This window comes from Myotis myotis, unplaced genomic scaffold (assembly GCF_014108235.1).
Source record: "Myotis myotis isolate mMyoMyo1 unplaced genomic scaffold, mMyoMyo1.p scaffold_m19_p_2, whole genome shotgun sequence".
NCBI lineage: Eukaryota > Metazoa > Chordata > Mammalia > Chiroptera > Vespertilionidae > Myotis > Myotis myotis.
In genome coordinates, this window is record NW_023416324.1 from 48,902,807 (window position 1) to 48,919,350 (window position 16,544).

Here is a 16,544-nt window from a genome sequence, read left to right on the forward strand (position 1 = left end):
AAATTGCTTAATTGCTTTATACACCAACCATTCACTCACTATGTGTCATTGTGTATTTTTCTCTGTCATCCTTTCCTTATGTTACACCTTAACCTCTGGAAAACATTTACCCACAAAATTCTTCTCATCCTTCAAACCCCAGGTTAAATGGCCTCTCCTCTGAGGTTTCCTTGATCATCTAAACATACTTATTCATTGCTTCCTCTGTTTCTCTTCACTAATTAACCTTGACTTTATGAGCAAGTACTACAGTTGTTATATACATAATTGTTAATGTCTCTTTTCTCAGTTAGACTGTGAACACCCTGGGGCCAGACACCATATTTCATTTCATGTGTTGGTATTTCTACAGCTTTTAGCAGAGTCCCATGATCAATATGTTCAAGACAGGCTTGATAGCATGAATTTCAAAATGTTTTACCAGTGTCTGATATAGAGAGAGGATTTAATTAATCTTAGTTCTTGACATTAATACGTTTAACACAAAACCATAGCAGCTAAGATACTTTTGTTCTTAATTTAATTTTTTCCTATTATCTACTTATGGATTCAAGTGGAATCCAGAAGGCTTGGGTAGGCACTGTTCCTAAGCCTTTTCCATTTACTTAGCATATTCAAAGGATGAGCAGAACATAAGTGCCTAGGCATGAATCTGTGGAATTTTTAAAAATATTTTTATTGATTTCAGAGAGGGAGAAAGATATAGAAACATCAACAATGAAAGAGAATCACTGATCGGCTGCCTCCTGCATGTCCCACACTGAGGATTGAACCCACAACCCGGGCATGTACCCTGACCTGGAATCGAACTGTGACCTCCTGGTTCATAGGTCAATGCTCAACCTCTGAGCCATTGCTGGCTTGGCAATCTGTGATTTTTTTTTTAAGAACTCTGTGTCTTTCCTTTTGTTCCATAGTTAAGTTGTGAGATCTGAAAATTTTAGATTTGAATACAGGGGTGATTTTTGAGGTGCAGTGTAGAGGTAACCTAACTGATGAACATGTATGAAGTTCTAATTTTTCCATGGAAAGGTGTTGTGAAAGAACAAATGATTCTTCTTTTATGGCTTCACTTAATTTTATTTCATTTTTAAGTATTTATTCCAAAGCTAATAGGTTTTATATTTATTCTTACTGAGTTCAGCTTTATTAAAACTGTTCTCCAGGAGGAAATTATTTTAATGTGATTTTAGAGCCCCATGTCACATAGGAATGTAATAAAATAAATCTTTGGTAAAATAGAATCCTTCCTTTCTGAAAAAAAAGTAAATTATCCTTTCATTTTTATTGGCATTTCTGGAATGATTAGCCACTTTGGAACATTTAGAACTTCCCCAAATTTAATATGTCCATCAAGAGACTAGGTGGTAAGTGGTCTTTTAAAGACAAGCTTCGCAATTCTTTATTTTGTTTCTGTGCATCATTGAAACTAGAAGCTATTGGCTGCAGGTTTTCACTCATTGTGAAGGCATTTAGCTCCTGAAAAAAACTTCTAAGAGGAAAGATTTTTTTTTAAATGAAGACAAGAAGGAAGGAAATTATTACTATGCTATTTTGGAAAACATTATTGTTATAGGCAGAATTGTGTCCTCCCCAAATCTTTCCAGTTGAAGTCCTAACCCTCAGTGTCTCAGGATATGACTGTACTTGGATTAAGGTCCTTTAAAGTAGTGATTAAGTGGGCCATTAGGGTGTGCCCCAATCCAATCTGACTGGGGGAAGAAGAGGAAATTTGTACACACAGAGAGACACCAGAGATACAGGCACATGGCACAGCCCATGTGAAGACCTAGTGAGCAGGTAACCATCTGTAGGTGAAAGAGAGGTCTCAGAAGAAACCAAATCTACTTATACCTTGATCTTGTATTTCCAGCTTCCAGAACTGTAAGAAAATAAATTTCTGTTTCTTAAGTCACGCAGTCTGTGGTATTGTATTATACAGACCTAGCAAACTAATGCACTTATTCTCCACTGAGGTGGAGAACCACTGCTTGGATAACACTTCTGGCCACCGCACTACTTCAGTCACTGCTATTCATCCAATTGGTGATTTGGGGAATAAGAAACTGGGAATTCTCTCCCACCCTCTTTCTCTTTAGATCCACCTGCCTCCGAAGAGCATGTGCTCCAGTCTGCTATGGCCAGAGCAGCTCCTTGCATTGCTCTCTCTTTTCTTTGTCATTGGAAAATGCCTGCCTATTGTGAGCATGCATTTTACTCTCATTCCTGCCAGTTTGAGAGTAGTAATATCTGTCCCAAATGAGGGAGCAGTTTTAAAAATCCCACTATTAGCCTGACCAGCATGACTCAGTGGTTGAGCATTAACCTAGGAACCAAGAGGGCATGGTTCAATTCTCGGTCAGGACACGTGCCCCCGTTGCGGGCTGCATCCCCAGTTTCGGGCATGCGGGAGGCAACCGATTAATGATTCCCTCTCATCATTGATGTCTCTCTCTCTTTCTATCCCTCTCATTTCCTCTCTGAAATCAAGAAATATATTTAAAACTCCACTATTAACTAACCTAAGCCACATTTTTAAGAGCTAATTATTTAAGTGATTAAGCTGACTTTTTGTCTCCATCTGATGTACCTTTTTGTTTAGTCACTTTGATTCCGTTTCAGGTGGATTGGTAAGAGATATGATTCATTTACATATTTAAAACTGAACATATAAGAAATTAAACATCAAGTTAGAATAATTACAGATTTTGGATCTGTTATAATATTTTCTATAGACTGATTATGGTGCAAAAACCAATAGACAAACAAACCAATGACTGAACTGCTCATAGACACATTTTGAGTCTTTGTAACTACAGATAACTGGTTGTTTGCTTTTGTTTAAATTTCCATCTATGAATGGAATTTTCTATTTGTGCATGGTCTTAATTTTTTCATCTCTTCCTTCTGGGTTTTGGACATTTTATTAGTTATAATAGACTTTTCAAGGTGATTAACAGAAAGCTAAGGGAAGAAAGAATGCTAAACTCTTGTAGGATGTTTGATTTTAGTTAAAAGGGAAATATTGACTTAGAGGTGTTGTCAGATTATCCAAGCTATAAAATTAATATAATAATGGTACTTATAATTCAAATTTATTGAGTGTGCATTATGTGTCAGTATATATATTTGTGTGTGTGTGTATATATATATATATACATATGCAGAAATCTGCTAACTTACTGAACATGCATTATGTCATTATCTCAATCCTTATAATAACCCCATGATGAAAAGGAGGTACAGTGTGGTTCAGTCTTTTTCCCATTGCCACCCAGCTGCCAAGAAGTGGAGCTGAGAATTGAACTTGTGCTTCCTGACTCCAAACCTGATGTGTTCACCACAACTTGCTATTTGCTCTCTGCCAGGAATAGGTGTTGAAAACCACTCAGCACCTTTCAATAATGGAAAGACACAGAACCAACCTATCAACTGAAGAAGGATATTGGTTGTTGAACCAGTGACTTATTTCAATTAACCTAAAAATAATTGGAAGATTTTGAAAAATAATTCAAACCCTTCTCTATTTTTTTCTAACAAGTCCACTAAAATGTCCTTCTCTTGTGAAATAAAAGAAAATGGTAATTTACCCATTGCTATAATTACTTTTAAAAAAACTGTAGCTTTTTAATCACATTTTTTTATAGTTCTTGGCCGGGGGAGGGGGGAGTCCAACAGATTTTGCCTGCATTGTAATCTTAGTGTTTCAAGATTCCTAAGTAAACTGTCCTCGAAGAGAAACACTAAAAATATGCTATTTAGCAAAACTAAATTTATATATGAGAGCTAACCTAAAAGTTGCCTAAGCAAAAGTAAGTGATCAGCCCTACTTGATTTGGCTCTGTGGAGAGAGTGCCGGCCCTTGACTGCAGAGTCTTGGGTTCAGCTCTGCTCAAGGGCATGCACTTCAGTTGCAGGCTCAATCCTCAGCCTCCGTTGGGGGCACATGCGGGAGGTAACCAATCCATGTGTCTCTCTCACACCGACGTTTCTCTCTCTGTCTCTACCAATCCCTTCCACTCTCTCTGAAAATCAATGGGAAAAAACCCTTGGGTGAGGATTAACAACAGCAACAAAATTTAAGTGATCAAAGGACCTGTTTCTTCTGTTAAACTTTGTTTATGGAACAAAAATTCCCATTTGGGTATTTTTATTATAAATACCTTCTAAATATTAGCAGGTTTCCTTAATTGCCATTGCAATCATGTTCTTCTCAATTAAAACCTAAATCTGGATCATGTAAAAATAACAGTGTAAGTATAGAGTGAGTCTTATCTCATATGCTGGATGAACTAAGTATAGTTCTACAAAATGCATATTCTCCCATGAGTTGGTCACTCACAAAAAAATTACCGCAAATGCAATATGAAGATCCCCCAAAACCCCATGCAGAGAAATTTAATGAATATTAATGCTATTCTTTAAAAGAGATGCTGGACTTGTTAGTATTGAGCAAGGATACTTAGATCATGCTAATGTTAAAGCCTAACAGATTCCCTAAATGCCTTCCATGTTGATGTGAGATTCCTGTTTCCATGGCAACCTGCAGTGAGTTAAGAAGAATACAGTTAAACTGTACTGCAATTTTGCTTAGTCTCTCTGAAAGAAAAATGTCAGAAGAAATTATTTCTCTATCCATGATTGTAATCAGAGATCCTCCACCTCTACCCCCAAGATTCTGTTGTTGCTCCTGAGGAAGAAATCAGAGGTCTGTTCAATGATCTCCTATGTTCTACATGAGCTACAGACCCTTTACTGGATCCAAGAATCACATTTGCAGTGCATTAACAGTTAAAATCTGTAGGAAGGCATCTAAACAGATAATGGTGCCAAATAATGAGGATGAGAAATAATGAGGAAAGCATCTATGCCCTGATGCCTAGAGGCTTTTATAGTTGTTGAAACAACTTCCTCTAGGTTCGCACATTCCTGTCCTGGTTTTGAAGCTCTGCTATTCTTTGCATTTTGAAAGGAATGAAAATATAATGAATATTTCTGTTCTGCAAGGAATCTAAATCATGTGCCTCTGACAGGGGATATCCACCCACATGTTTGCTTCTGCTTTCCTAATTCATTCATTATCCTGCTCAAAGCTCAAGAACAAAAGGTTCATCCACAACGACAGAGTCAGTATGTCCGTTGGCAGTTATCCCGGACTATTCAAGGGGGGAAATCTAACTGAAAATCAAAGATCCTGATACAGGGCATCTTTTATATGAAATGGAGGGTAGGAATGCACAGTCCATTTTTTTTAAACCACCTTTATTTTGGTATATCATACAACGCGTGTAGCTAACATTTATTATATACCTACTTTATTCTAGACATTATGCTTTATATGCATCATCTTATTGATTATCACAGAAATGCTAAAGATAGGAATTATAAATATTATGTTCAGTTTTACAAATGAGAAAATTACCCAGGTAAATTGCCTAAGGTCACACATACTCTAAGAAAATGTTTTAAATAATCAGAGGTAGACTTAGAGACTGCCTACTTCTCCTTGATTTATTTTTCCTCTGTTAATAATAAAATATCTATCTATCTAGATTAAGATCGATAGATTAATAGGTAGATAAATTCAAATATTTTTCAGGAGTCATGTCAGCAGCTTAGCTGAGCAAAGCTGGCTGGTTGGAGTGGAAAGACAATAGAGACTGGTGAGGACTGTAGCCAGTAGAGTTCATGTGCCTCTAGAAAGCAGCTGCTGCTCAGCTCACATTGGTATTTGTCATGTGAAAATGCAGGCTCAGCATGGCCAGATTTTCTTGCCTTTCAAAACAACTCACTATCCCAATTTTCATGTATAATTCATGCATTTAAAATGTGGAACGAAAAAAGAGATGTGAGAACCAAGAAAAAGATATGCTCTAGGTTTCCTTATCATTTTCCATATTAGGAATGAAGCATCTGTATCTCCAAAAACCAAATTTCAAAAGCAGATATTCCCACCCACACCCCCACAAAAAAGAAAAGTAAACCAAAAAATTTAGCAAAGAAGAAGTGGTAGAATTTTAGGTACTGGTGAGCCATTCTGGTAAATAAAGTGGAAAGAACAGTTGCCTAAATAGCATCTAAAGATAATACTCAGTTTTGTTTTGACTTCACTAACCGACCTCAGAGAAACTTAATGCTTTCCCTGTTTTTCTCTCAATGTGTTTTTCATGCAAAATGATTGAAGCAGTACAGAATTCTATTTGCTCCTTCATTAAATGACATTAACATTTTTTCCTATAATTTTCTTCTGTATAATGGTACAAGTGGCAAGTTTAATTTTATTCAACTGAATGACAGCAATAAGCATACAGCAGAGATGACTAATTTATATTTTCAAAGTTCCTGCTCTTGAAGTTACCCAAGATATCAAATGTAGTGAAATCTTTTAAGACATACACCTCTCACAGCAGCAGCCTCTTTCAGACAGCAAGCAAGAATAAAGGTGAAGATTATACTGGAAAAGGTTTCCTATTGGTTTTCTTAATACATTTATTTTTGATGGCAGAAGGTCAAATTATATGACTATTTCTATATACAGAATAAAAAAAGAATCTAGTCCCTTGTTTCAACTTAACTGTCTCATTAAATGAACAGTAAAATTCTCTCTTGGGGGACGATGTGGTTATACATGTTCAAAACATGTCTTAGAGATTATCTAAGGCAATGTTCATTTAAATTAAATATTGATAAATAATTTTGTTGGAATAGTGATATTAGACCATTTCCTTTTCTTTTTACTATAGTCATTAGCTAACCAAATAAAAGACCCAAAGTTACACTAAGTGAGCATGATTATAAAAAATAAATTTGAGTGCTCAGAGTGGTCCAGCAACACATGTATTAATTCATGAATATGGCCCCACAAGGATATTTCAGGGATTTTTTTTCCAACTGGAAAAAGCTGTGAGAGACCTTAAAGCAACCAAGGTCAACCAGCATTCAAACATTAATAGCAGCCAATCAAGCCTAATGAATTTTTGAAATGCAAGCACATGTGGATGGAAGTAAAAATTTGTTTACTGGGAATCTAGATTTTATGGTCATGGCAGAGAAATGGAAGAAATACCTGAATCTCCATTTCCCTTTACTTGCACACTATATTTACCACTATCTACTCTTACTTAATAGTAGTAATGATAATAATTATATTAAACAGTAATATATTCAGTTCTTACTATATACCAGGCGTGGTGCTGTTTGATATATTTTCTCATGTAATATAGACAACTCTGAGAGATGGGGGTTGTTATCTTTATGTTACAGAGTGACATATGACACTTGAGCCAACTTACCTAAAGGTATATCTGGTAAAGACCAGAGCAAAGCTATGAAACCATACTTTTTCATGCTAATGCCCTGATTACTCCAATGTTACAATCCTACTGTTTTACTATTGTTGTGGGACTGTGGAACCAGGACTTAAGAGAACTTCTCTAAATGACAAAATGCAGAGTTCCAGAGAGTTGAGTAGGTTGAGCAAACCACTTGATCCTTTAGGGTACAGTCTACTCCTCTGTAAAATAGGAATAATGCCTTTGCATGGCTAACTCCATGTGATTGTTGTGAAGTTACCCAAGGGGCACATGTATATGAGAGCAATTTGAGCAATAGAGATGGCTATCAAATATATTGTTAATGTATTGGACCTCATTGGTTCATCCAATCAAGTGGAGGGGTGTCTACACTTTGGAGGGGGCAATCAAAAACATTCCTTTCTCTTACTTATGATTTGATCCAGAGGAAAACAAAAGAGCTAAACAGATAGAAACCAAAATATGAGGATACAAAGATGGTGGCGTAGAGGACATGGCTTAGATGTGTGGAAACAATGGACTTTTTCATCTTCCCACAGCCTAGTCTAAACTGTTGAATAGACAAACAGGGAAACTTGAGTTCATAGAGAATCTCCTTATTCTTCATCAGTGACATACTGGCCTTGGGAGAAAAGGGGAGAAAGAGAGGGAATTCCCTATGTTTAGGACTTTTGATTAGATGAGCTCCAACAGATATAAAATCTATGGACAAATGTTTGCTCCCTACCAATTTCTCCTGGGAAAAGTAAGAAACAATATAAAAGCCTAGGCAGTTTTGTATTAAGCTGTTCCAATACAAATTAAATGAGTAGGTGAGCGCCATCTTCAAATAGTAATCTAAATATCAATTGCTACAACTGTTGTTGGATTATAGGCCACTATTTCAGGCTAAATAAAACTAAGTAATAAACACTACAATTTGACTAAAACAAATTATGATACCATTATGTTTAGAACTGTAAAATATTCTGCTAGGACAAAATTCCCAGGTGTATTGCATGGTTCATTATGCCCAGAAAGTCTGCATCAATGAAATACATTGGTATTTATTGTGCATCTTGCTTTAAATCTTTTTTTTTTTCTCTTTCCTAAACAGAATTAAAGAGTATGTTATAAATAAGGATGACTGGAAACTTCATTGATGAAGGATAGCAGACTATGCTATCCTCAAAGATGCCATTTTGGCATACGTATTATTTTGAGCTAAAAGCAATTGGTAAGAAATATATATACACACACACACACACACACACACACACACACACACACATATGTATGTATGTATGTGTATGTATATATATATATATATATATACACACACATAGATATATATATATATATTTATATATATATATATATATACACACACACACATACTCTCTGCCCTCCCCTGATTTGCCTAAAATGGAGACAGCAATTTGTAAATGTGCCCCTGCCCCCCAGAAATGATGAAAGTTAATCATTGGACACAACCCTAGGCCCTTATCAGCTCATAGAAGCCCCAGAAAAATCAATATAATAACAAACTTGGCTAAAACTAGCCTTCAATTACCATTTGTTTCCCCACATATTTGCTTTCTCTCATTTGCTGCATCTAGAAGCTACAAGTCCTTTTTCTTTGTCTTGTCACTTCTCTGAAATTTATTATTATTTTGTTAAGATGCTGTATAAGCTCAAAACCTAAGCATCCCTCTGAGTTTTTCCTCTCTGAGTGGTCCCCTGTGTACGTGTATGAAGCCCATGCTAATAAACTTGTTTTCTCTTTGTAATCTGTCTTTTGTTAGTCAAATTTATGGGACTGCAGCCAAAGAACCTAAAATGATTAGGGGGGCGGGGGGATTATTTTCTCTCCTAGATGAGAGTCACTTAGAAAATATTTTACTGAAAAGATTCCAGGATGGGGGCACTCTGAATTTGGTCCCATCATTTCTTTCTAGCCTCCCCACCTGTACACCCTAACACATAACTTTTCCCCAAGCACATTACACTTCCTACTTACCCAGCAACTCCATGCTCTCTCAGACATCTGAACAGTATGCTCTTCCACTGTTTTCTGCCCAACATGCTCATTTGTCAAGATTGAGCCTAAGGGTCACTGCCTCAACCAAGACTTCTCCTCAGCCACTCCTCAACTCTTTTGCTCATGTCTCTAAGATAGTACCTACCATGTTCTATGTGTAGCAGGGTGTCCTATTTAAATCCATACTAAGTCAGGCTGTGCGTATTATTAATGGGTTGGTGGCCACAATTTGTATGACTGTTTTGCATGTGGCTTTGTCTATTTTTTGGCTAAAGGACAAGAGTAATATTTGTTTTGTTTATGTTGTGTCTGTTTCAGGCTCTTGAGAGACAGAAAAAAAACAACAGCAACAATGAAGCATATGTCTCTGCCTAATCCTTTGGATAGGTTGTTGGCTTTTTTAGAGAGAGGAGAGACACAGCTGGTGACACTGACTTGCTGAGAGTCTCTGAGACCCTGCTACAGAACATCCTATTAACAAAATGTAATTCAGAATCAGAGCAAGGATGATTTCCCCACCCCCCTGTGGTGCAGAGGACAAGAGCGCCTTAGGCCCACCATCCTCAGTGGCCACAATGAAGTTCCCATAGACAATTTTATGTTCTTTCTCTCATTCTGTGACTTTTCTAATCAATGTGTCTACCCTAAAGTCCCTGTAGCCAATGAATCAGTTCATGTACCGAAAGCAGTGCCCACTGGTATTTCTAGAAATCTCTGGAAGTATTTTGTAGGAGGTGGGAAAGTCCTGAGTGAGCAGGTAAAGAAAAGAACAAGGCTTGGCACCTTTGAGGCATGGCGTTACACATCCTCCAGAGCATCAAATGCCCAGCTTCAACAGGGCAGCTTTTTCTACCAATGTGATTGCCATTCTAATTGTTTCCTTGCATGTCTATGTATACCTATAGGTTGTGCAATTCTTTTGATCAAGAACAAGATCGTAATGACAGATTTAGTGCTCCTCACCCAACAGGCACTCCATGCCTGACTGTTGAATGAAAGAATGAATGAGCATAGATTAACTTAAAGCAGAGAATTGATTGTTTCATTGGGCAAGTATGGCCCACAACAATTTATGTTCCATAAATCCTTATAAAGTTCCATAGAAGCATGGAACAGCAAAGGGAAATATGAGAAAACTGCTGAATGTTTTCCCAGGGAAAAGCAACCCAGTCTAACCTTCATTCATACTTTGTAGTCTATAGAAGTGTTCTCTATTCTTAAAAGGTGCTCCATCCCTAAAATAAGAGAAGTATAGTGCTTAAACATGAATTTCAGGTCAAATAGCGTGTATTGAATTTTTCTATTATTCTTGAGTTGTATATTTCGGGCTAAAAACTTGTATTCTTTAATTTTCAATTCTCTGATTAATTTAATGGTAAGGGTAATAATACCTACCTTGTATGATTGTAGTGAGTCATTACATTGTTATTGGTAATGTTAATAATAATTCCTGGCACATGGGAAGCACTCATCAAATGCTAGAGTTGATATTTGTTTGCTGAACTCTATTTCACTTATTATTGTTTTGGCTTAGCCAAACAGGTAGTAATTCCTGCCAATTACTCAGGCTTGCATTTCTATGCTTCAGTTTCACTTTTGCAATTTTGAGACTAGGACTAGATGGACGTACTAAACATTAGCATGTGTTAAAATTTTTTGGTACGGAGGTATTTTAAAATACCTACCATGCGTTATAGCCACATTCCTGGCCTTGTCAGGGAAAAAAAAAAAAGAACAAAAAACTTTTGCCTTAGTTTTTTTCTTCCATTTTAACACTGCTTCTACCACTTATGGTTATTGACCTCCTGTGGAGAGATGGGTGATGCATGTACGCACACAGTTGCAAGCCCATAAATTGACCAGTTAGTAGGTGAGAACAACTTGTTCCAATCTGGCCATTACACTGTTCCAGAGAGCTGCAATTAGAACTCTAAGTAACAATTGCTATATGAAAGAACTCCTTGGGAAACGGTTACAAAGAAGAGGCACAGAGGTATTTAGGAAACACATGAAGTCAACATTAAAAATTAAAATATGTGTTTAGAAAATGGATATTCAATCCGGAGAACAGTGTTTGCTCACTGGCGACAAGCCCATTTCTTCTGCATTTTCATGGGATGCTGCTGTTCCTCTGGCGGATCATATTTTATTAATGGTCATGTCAGCCCATTGGAAACCCCTCACTGTGAATCAGACGGGGTGGCCGTGAATTAGGCAGAAGTCACTGCATTCTGAAAAAGGCAGGCACCAAACTTTGTAGATGGTTAGGGAGACGTGGAATCTTTCACTGGAGGCGAAATGAATGTGCTCAGTGTTGAAAGTGGAATTGCTGTGCTCCTCAGTCGCTTTAATGTATTGCTTTTTCTCTACAGACCGCGAATGCTAAGAAGTAGAATCCAACTTTCCATTTTTGTTGTAAGTCAACCTTGTCTGTCATACTACCAAGGCTGTGATTTATTTTCATCAGGCTTTGTTTACAAAATTATCACGAGTTGCAGGATACAGCAGAATCATGTTACTGTTGGTTTAACCGTGAGGCCATTTTGAAAGGAGCTCTAAAGAAACTGGAGAATGCTGGGAAAGAGAGGCTGACCTTTGGCTCCATCACTAGTTTTCTTTCTGATTTCTGATCATGTCACTTCAATGTTTTCAAGACTTCAGTGGCTTGCCCTTTTCCTTAGAATAAAATTGTAAGATAAAATGCAGAACAGTTAGTTAAATTTGAATTTCAGAGAAGCAATGAATACTTTTTTTTTTTTTGGTAGTATAAATATACCCCATTTATTCCAAATGTTGTGTGGGACATACTCATACTTAAATTTTTTTGTTTGGTTTTTAAATCTGAAATTAAAATTAAACTGTGAGCCTTATATTTATATTTATTAGCGTAATCTCACAAACTTACCTTAGCGCAAAAATCCCAATTCCATGGCCAAGCTCTACACAATGTTTCTCCTGTATATAGATTTGCTCACTCTACTTTTTTTGCTCCAATCATATTGCACTTATTTCAGTTTATTAAGTATATTATTTGCTCTCTCGGTTTTATGCTTTTGCACAGCTATATTCCATTTAACCTAGAAAATATCTGTTCTTATCACTGACCACCAACACTATTTCTTTGCCCAGCCCCCAAAGATTTATTTGTTCAAATCTAAGAAAGTTTCACCAGGAAATCCAATATTGTACATTCTTGCCCCTCCTAGGATTTCAATGAAGGCAATGAACAAAAACCATGCACTGATTTTTTTTTTTTTAATTAGGAGTTGATTGACACATTAGATATAGAAGACAAACAGAGGGAAAGCCAAACTGACTGAAGAACATGGTTATAAATTTGTGCTGGATGGACTTCTATAACTCTCCCTGAATTGGACTTAATCCCTCCAATTGTAGGCATCGTGAAGAGCCTGCCAGAGTGCTGCTTATGAAGGAATAGGGAAAAGAGGAGGACTGAGTTCAGTCTCTTCTCACAAACCAATGAGTCAGACAAGTCATTCTTGCAACGTTGGAGCTAGAGAAACGGAAAGACTTCCTCCTAAAATTTCCCAGGAAGTTGAGTAGAAATTTCCTCCTATCTCTATCCACTTCCTCTTTGGAAAATTTGGAATGTGGAATAGTGGCTGTCTCTAGTGCCCTAGGTGTTTATTCCTTTAAGTCACTGAGTTTGTTCATTAAGTCAGTGGTCAGTTATTGGTTTGGCTAGTTCACTAGTGGCAGGAGGTTAGGATGGTCATGCTACTACCTTCATGAAGCCATCTCCCCATAGCAGCTCCTCACCTATTATAGTCCTACCAGGCAAAGGGTAGGCTATTTAGCTTTTGTCTTCAAATGCCTTTGACATGGGCAGAATGAAACTAACTTCAAAGTCCTTCTGAGCCCTGGGTAGGAAAACCATTCTTTATTTAGTTTTCCATCCTGATTTACAACTGCACATGTTTTTCTAAAAACAATACTAAAGAAGTCCAGAATCTGAATAAAAACCATCTGCTATTATGAAGAACATGGATGTAAAAGGATGTCCAAAAGTTACATACCTTTTTCTTTATGAGTTAATATGAAACAAAGTATAAAATTCTTTAATCATGATCATCCAATATTTTATTCTGCTCAGTCTGACTCAAAGAGATCTCCAGTCTGATGGTAGAGTTGAGATTGAGTAGACAGCTGCCTGGAATGTTTTCTCCTAAAGAGTATGGTTTCTAAGTCATGTTAACCTCATGCCTTATTTTATGTGCCATGATTTTTTCTAATATTTGGACAGAAAATAATATCACAACACCAATCCCCCTGTACAAAATTTGAAAATTCAAGTCAATCTCTAGTCTTTACAGAAATATTGTTCCCAGAACCAGTACTTTGTACAATCCAGACCATGGTATTGTTGCCAGAAATGAGAGCAGAGATTTAGCAGCTAAGGGAAAGAGGAGAGACAAAGGGAAACCTTGGTCTTAGATTTTTGCCGGTATGCCTCTTAATTCGTGACAGTTATCTGAAGGCTAAACTGTTTTGAGAAAAATCTCCCCTAAGTTTAATTGTGGCACTATGTTTGCCACTTATAGGAGAGTGGGGAGGAGGGGTCTCCCTATGCAGCTTCTCAACTCTCAGAGAACAATATTTGAGACATCTCTGCCCTCTTTCAAAGACTTTGGCACTAAGCATAAGCAGCAACTTGAGTCACCAGATCTTATCAGACATACCTTTCTTCCCCGTCTGATATACACAAAACCCCTTGTTTCTGCTTTCCCCTCTAAATTACTGGCAGTCAGGGTTGTGTTGTATGCTTAGTGGTTCTCAACCTGTGGGTCGCGACCCCTTTGGCGGTCGAATGACCCTTTCACAGGGGTCGCCTAAGACCATCCTGCATATCAGATATTTACATTAAGATTTATAACAGTAGCAAGATTACAGTTATGAAGTAGCAACGAAAATAATTTTATGGTTGGTTCACAACATGAGGAACTGTATTTAAAGGGCCAGAAGGTTGAGAACCACTGGCACAGTGGCTCCACCCTTTTCTTGTGTCATAGTGCTTATTGCCACTGCTTCTTGTGACAAAAGTCATTTGATGCTTGCAACCTCTTCTCCACATGTGTTTATGCTGGAGAATTACCATGCAGTTTCCTGCATTGTAAATGTTCAAGATGCTTCTGAAGCCTGAACTACATGGGCCTAGTGAGCAACAGGACACCTGCTCTCTGCTCCTCAACACCTTGCCTTTCCAGGTTCCCTTTAGAGAAGAAACCCTAGTCTTCTAACACCTCAGCTGCCTTTTCATGTTCTTTGCATGTCATCATCCTTAATGATCCGCAAGTAATGCAGCTATCCTGTTCTTTAATTTATTTTGCTCTTTTTGAATATTAATGTTTTCACTGTTACAATTCTGATGGTAAGAAGTAAGTATATTTTGTAATTATCCATCCTCTTTGGTTTGCTCAGCAAGCTTGGCTGAGTATTCTAGGTACATTTTTTTCTTGGCTCACTGGTTTGCAAAATAATCATGGAGTTGTTTCTCTATGTCAATCCAAGAAGCCATATTCTTCATTCCTTTCAAGGTGTTAATTGGTTACTAACTAATAAAACCTTACATGCTTCTGTAATTAATACCAAGGAATAATCTCTGTAATCTAAAGCCATGAAAAAGGCTTATGAACTAATACATCAGAACACTAACCTGAGAAAACTTGGTAAAGGGGAGATGACCCAGGATCCTCCATGCAAACTAAATGAATCCTAGAATTTAGCCATGATTTTTTCTCCACTTAGCCCTGAATCATGATTTACATAAAAATTTGGAGTATATGAGCTTTAATTCCTTCTCTATGCCTGGCATAAGACACACACCAGTATTCAATAGCCCTCATTGAACATAGTTGGCTTTGGAGTTTAAAGTTTCAGTCTGTAGTCTTCAATGGTAAATTCAACAAATGCAGGGGGAAAAATTGGTTTGCCAAGCAAGACCTGGAAAAGCTAGTGTTCTGAAGCTCTGCCTATCTTAAGGTGAAGTTCAGATAGGATACACATACTCTCTTTCCTCTGAGATCTGAATCACTTCTTAAATCACATCAAGGTCAGTCACAAAAGCCTGCACAGTCCCTGGTTATTACAATGCCCAAGTGTCACCATTCTCTGTCACAAAAGGCAAAGCTGCCACATGGCTAACCTTAATAAAGCACTGCCAAATTTCATTTCTCCTAAATTTAAGCCAAAGGCCTCAACTCTCTATTTTCCAGTGGATTAATTTGGTTCTTAAATGCCAGTTTGTTGCATCTACATCTCAGATATCTGGCAAAGGCATCAAGATGGTGGGTTATAGGGATCATTAATAAAAAGATTCTTATTTTCTCTTTTGAGTTTAAAATCTATTGTGAAATTAGGCCTGGAACAGGTGGATCTATATAAAAATATAAACTCAGTTTTAGTTCCATAAAGCTGACTGGAGAATAGGATTTAGCTCAAACGCTGAAGCCTGAATTGAACCAACCCTTAATCATTTCTGGACCATTCACTCTGTTGAATTATCTTCTTGGGGATGTGAAGATCATGGTGTACAACCTGTTTGGGCTCTTTATTCAAAAGACGTAAACCAAAGGGGTTGAGCATGCTTAGTCCTGCTCCCCACCCAACTCAATTCAGTCAAGCATTCTGTCACTGGGGAAGAGAAGTGTAAGGGGGCAGAGAGTCGATGGAAATGGGAGGAGTGGGGAATTAATGTCCTAGTTCCAACTCCGCTGCCTAAGTCAAGGCTTCCTGTTACGAGCTTTGTAGCAACGCTGCTTCTGCTTTTATCTGTCTTCTAATATGTAACATCTTTGAAGGCAGGGATTCTCTTTGCCTTGCTTGTCAATATAGCCTTGGCATCTTGCAAGTGCTGGCACTCAGTAAATATTTGCTGAATGAACACAGGGTTGCATGGTATCACTATTATGGAATTCTGGGTAACATATTGCTCAAGAAATCTGATTGTACCAACTGGCACTGGTTTTCCCTAGAGGTCCAGATAGAAGGTACTCCTTCTGCTCTCTTTCCATAGCATGAGAATAAATAGCATGGCTCTGATATAAAGACATTCACTATGTTGCTGTCCCTTGTGTGTCCTATTTCTGGCAGTGCAGAGTATCACTGAATAGCCCCAGGGACCCATCAGTCATTCTTCTCTTCTCGCCCTATGCAGTGGCAACAGGATAATATTCTAGGTATCTATCCCCTGA